The sequence below is a fragment of the Pteropus alecto genome, unplaced genomic scaffold, assembly GCF_000325575.1.
Source record: "Pteropus alecto unplaced genomic scaffold, ASM32557v1 scaffold42, whole genome shotgun sequence".
In the NCBI taxonomy this organism is placed as follows: Eukaryota; Metazoa; Chordata; class Mammalia; order Chiroptera; family Pteropodidae; genus Pteropus; species Pteropus alecto.
In genome coordinates, this window is record NW_006434825.1 from 16,306,738 (window position 1) to 16,316,486 (window position 9,749).

At 40.7% G+C, this 9,749-nt stretch overlaps 1 long non-coding RNA gene across 2 annotated transcripts in view; it reads left to right on the plus strand.

Moving 5' to 3' along the window:
* LOC112478159 overlaps positions 1–9,749 on the plus strand; it is a 35,043-nt gene that overhangs the window by 1,046 nt on the left and 24,248 nt on the right. The gene's annotated exons all lie outside the window — the stretch shown is intronic.

Genomic DNA, 9,749 nt, shown 5'->3' on the forward strand with positions numbered 1-9,749 from the left:
CACATATAGCATGGATAAGTGGGAATTTATAGCCAAGGGGAGGGAGGCAGTGTCAATAGATGGAAAATTACCAAGAGGAAACATTAAGGATAAGGGGAGTTGTGGTTAAACCAACCTAACACAATTCTTGCTGAAGACAACCCAGGGTGATCAGACATCACCTGGTGAATGGTGGAAGATGAAGAACCTGATCAGATACTGAGAGTGATCAGATATCAAAGGTGGAGGTTCTTACTAAAACTAGAAGTGCACAGATGGGCCTATGAGAAGGTTCAGGAGCCTGACTAAAGTTTGGTCAAGCAAAGAAACTTTGTCAGGAGCAATTTGAGCTCTCATAGTCTTCTGGAGAGAATGTAAAATGGCACAATGGTTTTCTATAACTGATAATTTCTTAAGTTAAACATATATACCTACTCTATGATCCAGTAATTTCACTAGTTATCATACAAGAGAAATGAAACGTATGTCCACAAAAAGACTTGTACACGAATATTCAGAGCAGATTTACTCCTCTAATAGCCCCAAACTGGAAACCCCAATGTCCATCAACAGGAGAATGGAAAAGTAAATTATGGTGTATTTATTCAATGGAATACTAGTGAGCAATAAAAAGAAATTACTGATACATATGATGAATAGATTAATCTTACAGACATTACGTTGAAGGAAAGGTGCCAAACACAAGAGATGCATACTGTATGATCCATTTATATGAGATTGAAGACTAGGAAAAATAAAATCTATAATGACAACAGTTATCACAGTAGTTTCCTCTGGAGAGGGGAGGATTGGGCAGGAGATGAGAACTTCTGGGGTGATACAAATGTTCTATATCTTGATTGGGATCCTAGTTACATAGATGTAAAGATTTACTAAAATTCATAGAACCATATACCTTGTTTTATTGCACTTTGCTTTATTGTGCTTCACAGGTTTTTTGGGTTTTTTTTGTTTTTTTTTTTTACAAACTGAAGGCAAGACACTCCACCAGCAAAGAGATTACGACTTGCTCTATTGTGATAGTTGCTTTATTACAGTGGTCTAAAACTGAACACAGAGTATCTCCAAGGTATTCCAGTATTTAAATTATCATTTTATTGTGTATAAATTGTACTTCCTAATAACATTGATTTAAAGAGCAAAAGAAAAGGAGTAAATTACTGATACATATAACACAAATGAGAGATTTGCCATCTCATAGATATTATGTCGAGGAAAAGAATCCAGGTACAAAAAGAGTACATGGTGCATGATCTCATGTATATGTTTAAAACAGGTATATCTAATATATAGTGATATAAATCAGAACAGTGGTTGCCTGGGGATTGGTTGGGGTCAGTAGAATTGATTGAAAAGGCACAAGGGAACTTTCAGAAGTGAGGAAAATGTTCTGTATCTTAAGTGGTGGTTATACATGTGTATACAATTTTCAAAGCTCATGGAATTGTACACCTGATGTCTGTGCATTGCACTCTACATATATGTCAGTTGAAAATGAAACAGACAATGCAATGTAATGAAAAAAATCAAGTTTAAAAAATACAGTAGTAATTTGTACTGTAAAAAGTGGGGGAAGGGTAGGAATGTTTTCTCAGCTCCTAAGCACTCATTAAAACAGAAAGCATGCACACACTATGCTACAGAAGTGAGAATGCCAAACACCGTATTGTCTTCCCAAAGGACTAGTCTAATTCTCAGTATCTTCATCACCAATGAGCTACTGCTTGGAGTCTACATTATTAGGAGACAGCACCATGGTCTAATTCTGTGTTGGGCAGCAACCCCAGGGGACACTGCTAATTGGTTTTTTGAGGAAGAATGTTCCTTCTATCTTACTATTGTAGCAATCACTTTTTTTAAAAAGCTAAAAAACTAGATTTTGAGGCACCTCTCCCTCTTACTCTTTATCTCAACCATTTACACAGCAGAGATTTCATTAAAATCAAAAGCAGCAACACTAAAAGACTCAATTGTAAGTTCTTTGTGGCAGAGGTCTTTGGAGCAAAAACTAAAGTCTGGGTGCCCATTGCACTTTTGATTGCTATTTCATTACAAAATGCAGCTGCTGTAGCACTGAGAAGGTGATTCCTACATTGCTTCTACGGAAACACAATTCCTAGAGCTAAACATGGTTACCAGGGGAATTGAGGATATAATTTTTGCTTGTGTTGGTTTTGTAGGATGTTTGCTGAAATTCTTTTTATTTCACCACTTACACCTATTGGAAGGCCGATTGGCATTTGTTTAGTCCAGGTGAGTGCCAGTCTGTTTGGAGCAGCTCTGGGCAATAGGGAACCCTCTGCCAGGGCTATAGCGTTTATATTCCAAAAGGACAGCATCCAGCCAAAAGCCAGTGAGAATACCACTCCTCTCCAGACCAGAGACACACGAGAAAGGCAATTCTCCTGAAGCTGCAGACTAGACAGCCTCCTGCCCTGAGTTGGATTCAGACTGGAAAAATAATAACATTATGAGTTAACATTTTTTAATGCATCCTACACGATTTACTTGAATCACACCCATTTAATTCTCACAACTTTCCTACCGTTATCTTCATTTTACAAATAAAGAAATTGACGTTCAGAGAAGTTGACTTTCCCAAGATCACATGGCCCAATAAATGGCAAATCTTGTATATGAATTCAAGACAACCCAATTTGAGAAAGTAAAGAGCGATAACCGAAAAGTGAGGAAATAATGAAGGACCGTCTTTCCTAGGACCTGGGACTTGAATTTTACCTCTGGTCAAGAGCTCAGCCGTCATCCGATTGGCTGAGGCTGGGCAAGCCAGCCAATCATTGGAGGACAATAGCCTTTCCCTGGGTACTTTCAAACTGGCCGTTTTGGCCTTAATCCTTGATGAGATGCTGATTGGGTGAACCTGAACTGCATCTTATTACCTGATGATTTCATCTTCATCGCTCAACTGTGTGTCCCAGGGGCAGAGACCTTACCTGTTTTGCTCACCATTGGCTCCTCAGCACCTTATCCATAGTAGGGGCACAATGAACGACTGCTGGATTAGGGAGTGACGAATCAATAAATAAATTCGTGATCTGCAAATAACCATCTCTCACAATCACGCTAGATTTTGTGGTGTCATTATTCATTCTGAGTGAATGAGTACAGGGACTTGCACTGCTTGCCATCGCAGTTGAGGTGGACACGATAGAATGGCAGCTCTGCGCGGGAACTACTGCTCCTTCTCCCTCCTGATGCCACTATGTACCAGAAGCAAAAGGAGGGAAAGGATAAGAAGAGTGATGTAAGAACTCAGAAAGTAGCCTAAGAATAATGCCAGGAGCCAGCTCAACTTTGTGTTTGACTCACAGAGGTCTAATTAATTTAAAACAATAAAACAATTTTTAAAATCGTATGAAGAAGTGATTGAGGATACTTTTTAAAGAAGATAGGTAAAAATATCCCATATTTTCATTCAACACATATTAACAGAGCAGATTTCTCTGCAGCACACCCCCCTGACAGCTAGGAATTCAGTGCTGGTTGAGTAAGACATACTTCTAGCCTTACTGGACTTAACTGCAAGGGGAGAAGGATGCTAAACTTGGATTCTCAAACATACACATAAATATATTATATGAGGCAAATACAGCTTAGTGGGTAAGAATGTGGGCCCTGGAGCCAGTCCTCAGGCATGAAGTCTGGCTCACTACTTCCTAGGTTTATGCTGTAGGGCAAATTACTTAACCTCTCTGTGCCTGTTTCCTCATCTGTAAAGTAGGAATCATAATACATTTGTTGTGAGGAGTAAATAAGCTAATCTACGTAGACCTTTGGAAAGCTGCCTGACACAGTAATGTCACTAAGGGAAGTAAAAAGCACTAGTACAGGGAACTATGGGAGATTATGTCAGAGGAATGAGGCACATCTTCCTGAAGAAGTGATTTTTACCACTGAAATAGGGAGGATTAGGAAGAGACAGAAGTAAGAGAAGGACAGGGAGATGAGTTCGAAGTAGAGGTGTAACCATGGCAGCAGATGCACCTTGTTACAGGTCGTTTGGGGCAGCTTGGTGGAGGGGCGAAGTTCACACTCCAGGCTCCTCTTCCCACACAGGGTATCGATGCCCTGTTCAAGACTGTTGAACAGCGATTGGCCACAGGTCATGCCCCAGGGTGGAGCGAAGGGAATGTCCTCTGAACTCCTTCTACTCTGCTCCCTGGCCACCTGTAACATCAGAGGACTCCCATTTTTAGTTCCCCATGCCCATCTTCCCTAGAATCTCGGAGGCAAAAACTTCACCTGACCCTTAAGTTGTCAGTTTCTTTGAATTTTTGTTTCTGTTTCAAAGTGGGCTGGGGGAGGAAATATGGTCTTAAGATGAGAAATTGGGGAGAGAAATGCACAGGATCACCAACTTCTCTGAGACATAGCTCAGCACAAGAGCAATTTCAGCAAGAGTAGAGTTGGAGCTGAGAATACAAGGGAGAAAGTAAGAAAGCTGGAGAGTTAAATGGGTGCCTGATCTGGAGATTATATATATATATATATATGCCATGTTACACAGTTTGTATTTAAGGAAAATGGAAAGTGGGGAGGTCTTAAGCAGGAGAGTGGGATAATCAGACTCAAATGTTACAAAGATCACACTGGCTGCTGTATGACAGATGAGTCGGAGGAAAACCCAACTGGAGGCAGGACACCTGTTAGGAAGCTAGTGTAGTAGACCAGATGACAATGGTGATCAAGACCATGGTGAATTCAAGATATACTAGATTGAAGCATATGAAAGTGCTACTTTTGTAGGTTCAGCCCATCAGAAGGTAGAATTGACAGGTGAAGTGGATTAAAAATGGCCACAGATACTTCATAGCTGCTCCCATCAAGACATGAAGTTCATTTCCCCATCCATAGAATCCAGGCTATGATCAAAAGAATGTGACAGAAGCGCACTGGGGGCATTCTAAGCCAAGACTTAAAGAGAACTTGCCCCTTCTGCTCTCTTCTCTTGGAAGCCAGAGATCATTTACCACGCTGTGAAGAAGAAAGACCATGTGGAAGGACCCTGCTGTCTGGTCTGAGCCCAGACACCAACTAGGGGAATGTAGCTGCATGGGAGAGATCAGCAGAGCCTGGGAGAGACCAGCAGAGCCACCTAGACAACCCTCAGAGTTGTGAAAAAGACTGTCTTTTTCAGCCATTGTTTTTGGGGTGATTTGTTATACAGCAATGGATATTAGATACAGAAGGACTTGGCGATTATTGGTTGGAGTCAGGGAGGAAGATTCACAGTGAATCCAGGTTTCTGGGTTGAGCAACAGGCAATTGTAGTGTCAGTGAAATAAAATTAGGGAGAGAGCCAAGAGCAGAACGTGGATTTTTTTGGAGTGGTGGTTTTTGGTGGTGGTAATAGATGATACGTTCAATTTTGGATGTTGAGTATAGGATTCCTAGAAGACATCTCAAGTGCAAATGTCATGTGGGCAGTGTATCTATGACCCTGGAGCTCAAGAATTGGGTTTTAATATAGATTCAGGATTTGCTAGCAGAAAGCCACAGGAATGAACAGGATTGTTCATAGTAGGGAAAAAGGAAGAAATGGCTCAAAACAGAGCTATAAGGAACAGTCACATTTAAGAGGTGAATAGAGAAGGAACCTGCCAAGGAAACCGAGAAGTGGCCAGAGAGAAGAAAGATGAATATGTGTCAGTCACTAGAAGAGTGGTTAGAGGAAGAGATGTCCATAGTGTTAAATACTGAATCAAATATAATAAAAAGTGGGTTTTGAGATTATTAACATGTAGGTCATTGGTGTCCTTGATGGAAGCTATTTCTGAGAAGCAGTGGGGCAGCAGTCAGGCTGCAGAGGGATAAGAAGTGGGACTCAGTAGAAGCAACTCTTACAAGATTTTTGGCTATCAAGGAGAAATGTAAGGCTGGAAAAGGATGGGGAATAAAGGGTTGGATTTTAAATAGGAGATAGGTATGAATGTTAAAATATCAATAATAAAGTTAATGGGTGAACCTTGAGGAAATCGTGATTAAGTGAAATAAGCCAGTCATTAATAAATACTGTATGATCCCACTTACATGAAGTACTTAGGAATGGTAAAGATCATAGAGACAGAAAGTAAAATGATGGTTGTCAGGGGCTGGGGGGAGGAGGTCATGGGGAATTATTGTTTATTGGCTATAGTTTCTGTTTTAAGAGTTACAGAGATAGATTGTAGTGATGGTTGCACCACATTCTGAATGTACTTAATACCACTGAACTATACACTTAAAAGTGGTTAAGTTGGTAATTTTTATTATGTGTATTTTGCCACAATTAAAAAAAAAAAACTGGAAAAATTCAGGTGTAGGAGGGTGGACCAGTTAATGGGGTGGGAAAAGTTGAAAATATGAGAGTTGATGGAGCAAGTCCTTAAAAAGCCACAGGAGAGGGAATTCGGTGCACTGATAGAGGAGTTTAGACAATAGGGATACTTCTCCCATTGTAACTTCTCTTATTCTAACAGGAGAAGGGAAGTAGTGGTGTGCTTGGACGTAGGTCTGGTGGTAGAAGGTTGAGGCCATCTCCTTGGCTGTTTACTCGGATTAGGGAGATCCTTTGCTGACAGCTGAGGTAGATACCGGATTTGGAAGTTTGAAGTGAGTCTTGAAATGGTGGCTGAACAGAGCAGGGGAGTTAACCAGGAAGGACCAATGACACATAAGGCTAGAGGCACTGCAGTTTTTTTCTGAAATTGTCCTCTACACTGAGGTTAAATACACGAAATCAGATAAATAGACCAACGTTTGTTTCTCTATCATAACCCTACTTGTTTTAGAAATTAACAGAGCAAAACTGAAACACTGGGACCTGTTTTGTTGTTAAATGTGGACTCCAATGGCATTGGTTTATCAGGATGATTTTTGTGCAAATCATCCAAGCTGTTGGTGTCTGAGAGGAACAAAGACCAGATAATACACCTAGCATACCTGGGCATACAACCTGACCAGAGGCTAACTCATGTCTTTTCAAGTCTAAGTGTGGGGTCATTTGCTTTCAGAGATAAACTAATAAGAAACTAAGACTTTTTTTCAACTGGAGAATTCCAAGGATGCTGGAAGCATGTGGATAAAGATAGAATAGAGCGCTTGTAAAGACTCACAAAATGTATGCTAGGACTTCCAGGAGAGTTGCATCTAAGCAACCCCTCCCCCCACTCCCTCTGGGACAAGCTGGCTATAGTCCTGGGCTATAGCACTACAGAAGAAAGGTCTGCCACCCAACCTATGAGATATCAATAAAGCAGAGGTGATAAATATCTCATTTGAGCAGCTGACGTACCAAACAGACACCACTGTCAGGCTTTATCTAATACTTTGCCTCCACCTACTCCTATTTTCCATTGTACTTTTTTTTTTTTATTATTTATGCCTACAGCACCTGGTCTTTCTAGGTGGTCTCCCATCCAAGTGCTAACCAGGCAGGACCCCGCTTAGCTTCCAAGATCAGACATTGGGCTTGTTCAGGGTGGCATGGCCATAGACTATGGACTGTGGCTCCACTGAGGCACAAACCCAGGACCTTCTGTGTGTAAAGCAGACGTGCTAACTGCTACACTATGGAACCACGTCTTTCCATTGTACTTTTAGAACTACTAGCAATTAGAACTAATATGGAAAACTTCTTTGCTCCATTGAATACTAACACCAGAATAGTTTCTAAGCCAAAGCAGAAGTATCCAACAAGGGCTGGAGAAAGAGAGAGCATAAGGTAGGAGTGTAACACATACACCAAGCAGATCCCCACCTGGCCTCTCACTTCCCATTAGGTGTTTGAAGTTATTCTGGGAAAGATCAGGATTAGTAAAGCAGGGTACTGGAACCTTCTAGCATCAGCCCCTTAGGTCCCCTCACCTCCATTGTGTCATTTTTGGAAGATGCTTCAATCTGAGCCAGTCAACAGAATAAGGAACATTTATTCCCAAGAAGAAAAGCAAAGTCAGGTAAAACTGCAGGGGGTTCCTAAGAACCTGGTTTCTCGTCTAGGACCAAGAGAAACTTGAAGAGGGTCCCTTGAAATCTACAACAGCTTGGGTGGTGTTGAAGGAGATGGGCCAGTCCTGTCTTGCAAAGGTGACAGGCCTGACATCATACATACTATACTGTATGGGAGTCTCAACCATGATGCCATCTAGTCTTTCCAAACCTTCACTTTGGCTTTCTTCCCAGAATTATTTTTGTATAGTAAATCTAATTATTAAGAGCCACAAATCCTCTTTGGAATAACAATAAGTGTAAAAGCCTACCATCCTTCCTCTGTAACATCCCTCCAGTCCATATCTTCTGTGTTCTCAATACAGCCAGTATTTCCCAAATTGAGTTTCTCTGTTGTAGGGCACTTGCTGTGTGATAGAATAATCTTTCAAACTGGTTTCTCAAACATCAGCCTTTTCCAACTCTAATATATACCTTGCAAACCTCTGCTAGACCAATTCCATGCCACCCCCCAAATTTCATCACTTCCTTTGTAATTTAAGAAGCTGTGACAATTTACTACTAAATCCAAATCCTGTTCAATCAAATCTTCATTTTCTGAGATTTTTCTTCACCTACATGGATAGGCTGCTCACCTCACTCCTTCCTGTATACTGTGTTTATCCTGGTGAAGTTGCTCTAGTCTTCATACAGTCTACCTAGGGCACTCTTCTTACTTAAAATCCTATTTTTCTTTCATAAGCCAACCCCACTCCTTCATGGAATCTTCTTTGACCTCAGAGATCCCTACCTCTGAATATCAATGGCATTTTGAAATAGCCTTCAAGTTAAATAATAAATGAGATGGGAACAAAGGGAGAAGATATCTTTCCAAGTCTTATTTTTATTCCTTTCCTAGGACTAGAAAAATAGAATGTAAGGACTTCGTATTTGCTGGCATCTACCTTCTTTCTGATTAGTTAGCCAGCATTCTCTGGTTTACCAGCAGGAAAAAAAGAAATGTAAGCAGCCTTCTGGCAACGGAGTAGCACCCTTGGCCTATGGAGACATCCCAACTGCTCATGTTGGAGCAATGTCAGCTCTGAAATGGAATAGTAATATCAGGTGATGACTAGCTTAAGGGCACTATGTGAGTCTTCACTTATGTCGGATTACTAATACCAGTAACCCAAAACATGCTGTTTTCTTCTTATAGTCATTAATGATGTCTTAGTAACATGAACACATCACAATTAACTTCAGTTAACATGACTAAAGAATACATCAACAATTGATCACTTCTTATGCATACAGCCAATAAACGACACTCGAAAAAATAAAATAAAATCTATTTATCGATAATGAACATATCCAGAATCTTACACTGGATCAAAATCTCCTTTTTCCCAAATTGAGTTTCTCTGTTGTAGGGCACAGTTTATCATTCCATAGATAGGAACTTACTAAAAACAGTAAAAGAAACCCTGGAGACTGAAGCTCAGCAAGGGCTCAATACATTTTACATCACTGATGTCTCAAAACTACAGAAGGTCCCAGGCAGCTGTGGTCCATTGAACACTGGAAGCCAAGCACTGTCAGGAATGAAATGGTCTGTGAGGTAATATGGAATACAATCGACACTGGGGCGACATTCCAGAGCCATCCATAACAGTGAGTCTTAAGTGTCTGAAAGACACACTCCTTTAAGGAGGGAGTCTCTCCCCAGGAAAATGCATTTAAACTCAAAATACTGCATATGCTTCATAGACTACATGAAACCCATCCACTTAATTCTGAGGGGTCTAAGCCCCCAGATTAAGAAC